Source organism: Quercus lobata, chromosome 11, assembly GCF_001633185.2.
Source record: "Quercus lobata isolate SW786 chromosome 11, ValleyOak3.0 Primary Assembly, whole genome shotgun sequence".
NCBI lineage: Eukaryota > Viridiplantae > Streptophyta > Magnoliopsida > Fagales > Fagaceae > Quercus > Quercus lobata.
In genome coordinates, this window is record NC_044914.1 from 16,784,133 (window position 1) to 16,794,143 (window position 10,011).

At 37.1% G+C, this 10,011-nt stretch overlaps 1 long non-coding RNA gene across 1 annotated transcript; it reads left to right on the forward strand.

Annotated features, from left to right (window-relative positions):
* The first annotated feature begins 2,751 nt into the window (after positions 1–2,751).
* On the forward strand, positions 2,752–5,985 carry LOC115968186. Its single transcript, XR_004086696.1, has 3 exons — positions 2,752–4,721; positions 4,793–5,189; positions 5,255–5,985. It is a non-coding gene; the product is annotated as an uncharacterized LOC115968186 (long non-coding RNA).
* Positions 5,986–10,011: the final 4,026 nt, after the last annotated feature.

A 10,011-nucleotide genomic window follows, 5' to 3' on the forward strand; every position in this document is an offset into this window, starting at 1 on the left:
TACCTCTATATAGAATGCAAATTAGATAAGCTTACTAACTCACCTAATACGTGTAAAAGAATAGTTCACAAAAGTCATTCTCTCTTATCTAGAATTATATGCTCTTATGTGGTTTTCTCACAAATTGAAATGTCAAATCCCTACATGTCGGTGGACAAAGCCATGCACAAAAGGACATATTGAGCAAGTGGGAGATGACAGCTGGTACATGTGCAATTTCACATTCAGAATAAATATTTTTCTCCCATTATTATAAATAAATAAATAAAATCTAAGAAAGTTCATGTCAAGATGATCAATTTGATTTCCAAGTGTTAGTAATTGAGTCAGTTTGACCCAACTCATAGCGTATGGCCCATTGATTACTTGATAAGTGAATTTAAATTTGAGTTGCAATCTAAACTAATCTTGATATGAGTTGTCAAGATAACATGGTGGAGTTGGATTTTCAAATGGATATTAGAATTGATTAAATGTGGTTGTGTTTATTTTTTAATATGTGATAAGATGACGTTACATGTTTGGATTGGAGGGTATAAGATTTTAGTTTTACACGACATTCTTATAGAATTTAAAATCTTTAAACATTAGCATGAATGAAAGAGCTATGCGCTTATATGCACTAATATTCACAAGTTATAACTGAGGCACATACTTAGAACCTCCCTGCATGGATGTTTTTTTTTCCTCTAATTAATTACCTTCCCACAATATTTCCTTTCAGATTATCAAGTTGTATTTTCCTCCCACTCAGAACCCGTCAAACTCAAGCTCTGCCTCAATATTAATATTGGAAAAGAAAGGAAAACTATAACCTAATTTCCATCTAGTAATCTCAGAACAATTGTATCAAGTTAACGACAAAAATAAATGGTAATAATATTCTTATGAGTTTCAATCTTTGTTTAATTTCTTTTTCTTTTAAAACAAAAAAAAAAAAAAAAAAAAAAAAAAAAAAAAAAAAAAAAAAAAAAAAAAAAAAAAAAAAACAAAACAAAACAAAACAAAACAAAAATTTAGTTATTTTCTCTCTCTTGAAATCTTTTTCATCCACCTTAATAGGTATCTTGCATTAACCACAACATGGTCCATAACTATAAAGCTTTATAACGATATTTTTTTGACATTTTAGAATTATGTGAGCATATGTAACTTATCGCAATAAAATTGTGGTCGATATGGAACTTGGAAGATTTTTTTCTCACAAATTGAAAGGTCATGGCCCTATATGTGTACATAGACAAAAACCCATGCACAAAAGGACAGATGGCCTCCCAAATTAAGTAAATTAGAGATGACAGGTATGTACACTTCCACAGGTGACTCTCACAGCATTTTGGGGTTATAGATAAGGAGTAGTTGGCTTAAGCCTTTAATGGATGCCTCTTGTCCTTCAAACTCTAGCATGAAGGAAAAAGCTTATGCGCTTATATGTACTTATATTTACAACCGAGGCTCGTACTTATAAATAATTGGAACCTTGCTCCTTGCTGCATGGACAATTTTTTAACGATAACAATACAGTTGTATTTTCTGACTTTCCTGAAGCATGTGAGCAAAACTTATGGCAATAAAATTGTGGTCGATATGGAACAAAGAAGAGAATTTTAAAAAATTTAAAAGCAAAATGAACAAACATATATTAGGACTTTTCTGATTGTCTCTCTCTCTCCCTTTCTTTTCGTTTACGTTAGTCGTGTCTATGGCACCTAAACGTAAGTCTACTCCGTCCCAGAACACTCTTCGTTCTGGGGCATCTTCGTCTTCTGATCCTACTCCTTCATATATTCGTTTCCGTGATGAGGATGCTCATAAGGCCTTCTCAGAGAACTTTTCTCGACGAGGCATTCATTCTGAATGCCAAGTCATTTTGGTGGATGTGAGAGACCGCGCCCCCAGCCCACTTTTTTTTAGGTTATTGGACTAAACCCACGTGAATGGGTGGAGTCGTGTTATATTGCCTCTCAAAATGGAGATTCGACTAGTTATATTTTCCCCTTTAGATTAAGGGTTTTACAATGGAGTCGCCACTTATTTAATTATTGGAAAAATAAGAAAACTATAATTGAAAAATTCCCCATTTTATTAATTTGAAATTGAATTTACATTGATCCTTGGAAAATTACACGGCTTGGTCTTAGATACAATCTAAGATAAAGTACATTGCTTTGTTTCCTAGTTACAATCTAGAAATTGAAAATTACATGGATAAGCATTTGATCTACTAACCCTTGATCTAAGCTCGGAGGCTATGTTACAAGGTGAGAAGGTGTTAAGCACCTACCTTGCCCAGTAAAACCGGTCATCTAGACTATAGTGGCCAATATTCATATCACATCATCCAATATGATATCAATCAATTTGCATGTTGAATTTAAAGTGCGTGCATGTGATGACCCTAATTCAATTTATTAAGCATTGCATTTGGATTGAAAAATAAATTCTAGTGAATGTGTGTGTATAGTGATATCCTAGATTCGAAGATTTGAAAGAATTATGAAATAAACATGTTTTTCATATTTTTGATATGGATTTAGGATCAAAACTAGTGTTTATGTATAAATATGTGATGAACAACCAAGAACATGTGAAAAACACATAAGAAAATTTAAGAACATTCAAATATATTCAAGAGAATTTAAATAATTACTGATGAAACTTGAGTTCGTCAGTCAAAGTAGGCAGATGGAACCAACCTTCAGTCTGTGTGAATGTATCCTCAGAGATGGTCACCGATGTGGTGCCTACCATGACGCCTCTGATGCCAAAGTTAGAATAGGAAAATGCTCTATGAGATGAAATAGATAAGTAAGATAATAATAAGTGTTTTTCAGAGTGTGTATGTACCTTCTGTTGACAGTATGGGGGCTTTATATATGTGACTTTGGTTGCTAGCTGTTGTGGTCGTTAATGCCTTTCTTAGTAATGCCTCCTGCCTAATAATGAGGCTTTTAATAGGCTCCCAACGGTCTATTTGGCTGGTTTTATAACTGCCCAAGTCATCGATTGATTATATTGAATGATTTCCCTATCTTCGTCGATGGTGACTGGTTTCTTCGTCCCAGGACAACTTCGTCATGAGTGTTGGCTTCGTCTAGGAGATGTAATCTCATCATTCCCATCAGTTGCCCCCAAGTTCTGTGGTCGTTTATAATGTGTCATGAGGACCATAGAAGATGAAAAGTTTTCCTGAGTTATCTATGACTCTTGGGGTTCTACTCCGAATTTAATGTATAGTGGCGGCGCTACACGCAATGTGGCCACGTGGCGCATGCTGATTGATGGAGTTAATGGCATAATCCTTGGGTTTCCTGCTATTTTTCAGTTTCCTTGGGTCTTGGTTTCAAAACTTTCCTTTCCTTCACTTTAATCATTTACTCTGAGTTTTATTTTTCCCGTTTATTCCTACGATCATTCCGACCCTGCTCCAACGACATTTTTCGAATTTTTCTGGATTCAATCGTTTATTCTTCAAGGTACGTTCCTCTTTTCCTCCTCTTCTATTCTCTTTTCCTTCACAACCTATTATGAGTTCCTGATTTTTCTTTGCCCTTTGTTTTGTTGTGATTATGTTTGTTTTTCGGGTTTTCAGGATTTTATTCCCCTTTTCATGGTCAGTTCCTCTAAGGTTAGGGTAGCTTGCCCCTCGATCTCTTTCTTTTTTGCTCGCTTAGGGGCGGCTTTAGGTGTTTCTAGTGACTTTTTTCCTTTCGTTAGGGATTTTTTTTGAAGGTTGTGGGTTGAGTGTGGTTTTAGGCGAGCTATCTCCAATATTAGACCAATCACTTGCTTGGTTTGAGGGTGAAGCGAAGAGGATGTCGGAGGTGAGATCTAGTGAACTTGAAATTGGGTTGTCATCTAGCGATGGCCCAGTGGAGGGTGATACGGCCATCTCTGCCCCTCGTTCAGTTAGGGCTTTCTACGCCCTCAAGGAGGCGTGCGGGCTGGACGCTGATACCATGGCTAGGTTTAAGGATAGATTTCAATTTCCTGAACGGGTTCGTGTTCGTTGGCCCAGTAGTGAGGATCAGGCATGCCACTTCTTCCCTAGTGAGGTATGCTTCTACCAGGCTGCTTTCACTTGTGGGCCTAGGCTTCCCGTCCATCTGTTGGTGATGGAGCTTTTAGGTTATTTTGGCATTGCTCCCGGGCAACTTATGCCCAATTCATGGAGGATAGTGATCAACTGTATGGAAATATGGTTGGCCGCTAACGGGGATATGATCAAGGTGAGTGAGCTCGTCTACCTTTACCGTTTAAAAGAGTCAAAAGAATATGGATATTATGAGTTAGTACCTTGGGCGAGGAGGACTAGGATCGTCAAGGGTTTACCCTCGTCATTCAGGTATTGGAAGTCTCGTTTCTTTTTCATGTCAGGTGACGATTTTGAAAGCCCTTCTAGCGAGGCTTGGGGTGATATCCCAAGGTTACTCCGTCGGTGGGGAACCCCGAACTTAGGTGCGTCAATGTTTCTCCTCGTTTGTTAATTTTCATTCTGCTTATGTGTTCGTCTCTAACTCTTGTAGTTATCTCTTTGGCAGTTAAGAGACGTCCTAAGTAAAAGTGCAAATACCAAGATCGTGTTGAAAAGGCGATAGAGTACGCCAGGACGATTGAAAGTTGGGAGGACCTTGTAGATCCACGGACACTTGCATTCTATTGCTTAGGCCCAGACCCATCTCCCTACGTCTTGCGCAACATCGACATCAAGGGAAAAAAGAGTAAGTATTAACTTCGTCAATGTTAACTTCCCTTTAAGCACCCTTTTTTTTTAAGTGTTTCCTTCTTGCAGAGATGACGACTAAGTTCAACAAGGACATGTATGCCAAGATGAGGTCTAAGAAGGACGAGCCTTTGTCCAATATCGGGAAGAAGGGAGTGTGCGTGACTGGGAAAGGCTCGCCCGCTACTCCAGTTGTTTCGCTTACTCCCGTCATCTCCGGTGCTGAGACCGTGAGGACGATCTCTCTAGCCATTTCGGTTGAAGATATTCCCACTCCTTCGTCAAAGAGGCAGCGTATATCAGGCAAGGAGAAGGAGAAGGCTGATTCTCATTCATCCACTGTATAGGGAGATCAAGGTCTAGCTGTGGACAGGGCACACGGAGTTGTTACGGCCGAGGACTTAAAGGTTTTTGCCAACGTGCCTTTCAACGTGGTCGCAAATCAACAAGTCCCAAGCTCGTCCAGGTAATCTGCCCGTGTGCTTTTGGTATTTATCCGTCTTTTACTAACGACTTAACCTTTCCTTTCAGGTGTTGGGGGAGAGTCTCCACATTGCTTCTGAGTACCTCACTCAGGAGGCCAAGGTGGCATCAATAACGTCCAAAATGGTGGCCCTGGACAAGGAGAATTCTACAATGAAGAAAAAGCTCATTGATTCCATGCACGAGGTCAATACCTTGAAGGAAAGTACCAAGACTTTGTCCGACGATCTTCGTGCTGAGCGTTAGTTGACCTTGGAGAAGGACGAACAGCTTCTGACAACCAAGGAAAAGCTCAAAACTATTGCTGCAAGGTCCGTCAAGGCTTTCCAGTAGACTGATGAGTACAACACTGTGCTCTTCAGTTGGTACTTCAAAGGCTTTAAGCTTTTAAGGCGGTATCTCCTCAAGCATCCCATCGGAGTTGATTTGCAAAACTTGGATCTTGAGGTGGTGGACCAGGAGATGGCGACTGACGAGGCTGCCTAATCTTCTGTTATTGAAGATGATGTCTCTGACAAGACTACTACTGACGATGTTGATGCTGCCAGGAATGATGCTTCTATAGGTGATGACGCTGTCGCTGGCCCCTGAATCTTCATACTTATGGAAATTTCTTCTTTTCTTTTGTTAGCCCGTCATGTTTTCGGCTTTTTTGTAAATCGAATTTTAGAACAATTTAATCTGTCTTGAGAACAATTTTTGTGTTGCCCAGTGTTTATGGGTTTTTTGGGTATAACAACAATGGTAATTTGCCCTTGGTTTTTGGGCTTTTAATTGAATTTGCAACATACTTACTTGTTCATCAAATGCTTGTGCTGTTTTACATTCGTCCATATCTTGTACTTAGCACTTGGCTGTGACCTCTCCATTCGTCAATGATTTACTACTTACTCACAATCCTTCAAAGGGGCTTGGATACAGCCTGAGTTTTGTTTTGATTTATTGCGAGGTTCTTGTCCCTTTTTTTTGTTACGTGGATTCGTCGGTAACCTGCATCCATCACGTGGGATCTTGTCACTTGCACCTACTAAAGGATTGTGCCTGCGTCAGTGGCTTGCACCCGTCAAGGTGGAGTCTTGTTACTTGACTTATACCCATTCAAGGGCTATTTGTTACGTTTATGGCTTCGTCAGTGGCTTACATCCGTCAAGACGGAATCTTGTCACTTAGCCTTTTGACTTACACCCTTTCTAGGGATTTTGTCATGTTTTTGGCTTCATTAGTAACTTGCATCCGCCGAGGCGGAATCTTGTTACTTAAAATCACCTGGTGGGGTTTTTGGTTGTTGGTTTTCCTCATTCGTAATCTCAGAACAACTGTATCAAGTTAACGACAAAAATAAATGGCAATAATATTCTTATGAGTTTCAATCTCTCCTTAATTTCTTTTTCTTTTAAAACAAAAAAACAAAAATTTAGTCATTTTCTCTCTCTTGAAATCTTTTTCATCCACCTTAATAGGCATCTTGCTTTAACCACAGCATGGTCCATAACTATAAAGCTTTATAACGATATTTACCTAACATTTTAGAATTATGTGAGCATATGTAACTTATCGCAATAAAATTGTGGTCGATATGGAACTTGGAAGATTTTTTCTCACAAATTGAAAGGTCATGGCCCTATATGTGTACATAGACAAAAACCCATGCACAAAAGGACAGATGGCCTCCCAAATTAAGTAAATCAGAGATGACAAGTATGTACACTTCCACAGGTGACTCTCACAGCATTTTGGGGGTGTAGATAAGGAGCAGTTGGCTTAAGCCTTTACTTGTAACCGCTTGTTGTGATAATAGTCGAATTTCGGTAATGGTGACCTTAAAATCACCTGGTAGGGTTATTGCCATATTGGTTTTCCTCACTCGTAAACAAATCACCGTGTCAATTCATTTTCCGCTGCACTTAGTTTAATTGGTGATTTGTTTGTGCTACCACGCGTTTGCATATTAATTTGATTAATTAATAAACTTGGCTAATTAATCAATTAATTTATCACAAGGAGTCAATACGTTTTTGGCCTATCAAATATTGGAAAAGAAAGGAAAACTATAACCTAATTTTCATCTAGTAATCTCAAAACAACTGTATCAAGTTAACGACAAAAATAAATGGCAATAATATTCTTATGAGTTTCAATCTCTCCTTAATTTCTTTTTCTTTTAAAACAAAAAAACAAAAATTTAGTCATTTTCTCTCTCTTGAAATCCTTTTCATCCACCTTAATAGGCATCTTGCATTAACCACAACATGGTCCACAACTATAAAGCTTTATAACGATATTTACCTAACATTTTAGAATTATGTGAGCATATGTAACTTATCGCAATAAAATTGTGGTCGATATGGAACTTGGAAGATTTTTCTCACAAATTGAAAGGTCATGGCCCTATATGTGTACATAGACAAAAACCCATGCACAAAAGGACAGATGGTCTCCCAAATTAAGTAAATCAAAGATGACAAGTATGTACACTTCCACAGGTGACTCTCACAGCATTTTGGGGGTGTAGATAAGGAGCAGTTGGCTTAACCCTTTACTTGTAACCGCTTGTTGTGATAATAGAGGAATTTCGGGAGTTGTGACCTTAAAATCATTTAGTGGGGTTTTTTCCGTGTTGGTTTTCCTCATTTGTAAACAAATCACCGTGTCAATTCATTTTTCACTGCACTTAATTTAATTGGTAATTTGTTTGTGCTACCACACGTTTGTATATTAATTTGATTAATTAATAAACTTGGCTAATTAATCAATTAATTCATCACAAGGAGTCAATACATTTTTGTCCTATTAAATATTGGAAAAGAAAGGAAAACTATAACCTAATTTTCATCTAGTAATCTCAGAACAACTGTATCAAGTTAACGACAAAAATAAATGGCAATAATATTCTTATGAGTTTCAATCTCTCCTTAATTTCTTTTTCTTTTAAAACAAAAATTTAGTCATTTTCTCTCTCTTGAAATCATTTTCATCCACCTTAATAGGTATCTTGCATTAACCACAGCATGGTCCACAACTATAAAGATTTATAACGATATTTATCTAAAATTTTAGAATTATGTGAGCATATGTAACTTATCACAATAAAATTGTGGTCGATATGGAACTTGGAAGATTTTTTCTCACAAATTGAAAGGTCATGGCCCTATATGTGTACATAGACAAAAACCCATGCACAAAAGGACAGATGGCCTCCTAAATTAAGTAAATAAGAGATGACAAGTATGTACACTTCCACAGGTGACTCTCACAGCATTTTGGGGGTGTAGATAAGGAGCAGTTGGCTTAAGCCTTTACTTGTAGCTGCTTATTGTGATAATAGTGAAATTTCGGTAGTGGTGACCTTAAAATCACTTGGTGGGGTTTTTGCCGTGTTGGTTTTCTTCATTCGTAAACAAATCACCGTGTTAATTTATTTTCCGCTGCACTTAGTTTAATTGGTGATTTGTTTGTGCTACCACGCGTTTGCATATTAATTTGATTAATTAATAAACTTGGCTAATTAATCAATTAATTCATCACAAGGAGTCAATACGTTTTTGGCCTATTAAATATTGGAAAAGAAAGGAAAACTATAACCTAATTTTCATCTAGTAATCTCAGAACAACTGTATCAAGTTAACGACAAAAATAAATGGCAATAATATTCTTATGAGTTTCAATCTCTCCTTAATTTCCTTTTCTTTTAAAACAAAAAAAAAAACAAAAATTTAGTCATTTTCTCTCTCTTGAAATCTTTTTCATCCACCTTAATAGGTACCTGCATTAACCATAGCATGGTCCACAACTATAAAGATTTATAACGATATTTACCTAACATTTTAGAATTATGTGAGCATATGTAACTTATCGCAATAAAATTGTGGTCGATATGGAACTTGGAAGATTTTTTCTCACAAATTGAAAGGTCATGGCCCTATATGTGTACATAGACAAAAACCCATGCACAAAAGGACAGATGGCCTCCCAAATTAAGTAAATCAGAGATGACAAGTATGTACACTTCCACAGGTGACTCTCACAGCATTTTGGGGGTGTAGATAAGGAGCAGTTGGCTTAAGCCTTTACTTGTAGCTGCTTATTGTGATAATAGTGGAATTTCGGTAGTGGTGACCTTAAAATTACCTGGTGGGGTTTTTGCCGTGTTGGTTTTCTTCATTCGTAAACAAATCACCGTGTTAATTTATTTTCAGCTGCACTTAGTTTAATTGGTGATTTGTTTGTGCTACCACGCGTTTGCATATTAATTTGATTAATTAATAAACTTGGCTACTTAATCAATTAATTCATCACAAGGAGTCAATACGTTTTTGGCCTATTAAATATTGGAAAAGAAAGGAAAACTATAACCTAATTTTCATCTAGTAATCTCAGAACAACTGTATCAAGTTAACGACAAAAATAAATGGCAATAATATTCTTATGAGTTTCAATCTCTCCTTAATTTCCTTTTCTTTTAAAACAAAAACAAAAAACAAAAATTTAGTCATTTTCGCTCTCTTGAAATCTTTTTCATCCACCTTAATAGGTACCTGCATTAACCATAGCATGGTCCACAACTATAAAGCTTTATAACGATATTTACCTAACATTTTAGAATTATGTGAGCATATGTAACTTATCGCAATAAAATTGTGGTCGATATGGAACTTGGAAGATTTTTTCTCACAAATTGAAAGGTCATGGCCCTATATGTGTACATAGACAGAAACCCATGCACAAAAGGACTGATGACCTCCCAAATTAAGCAAAATCAGAGATGACAAGTATGTACACTTCCACAGGTGACTCTCACAGCATTT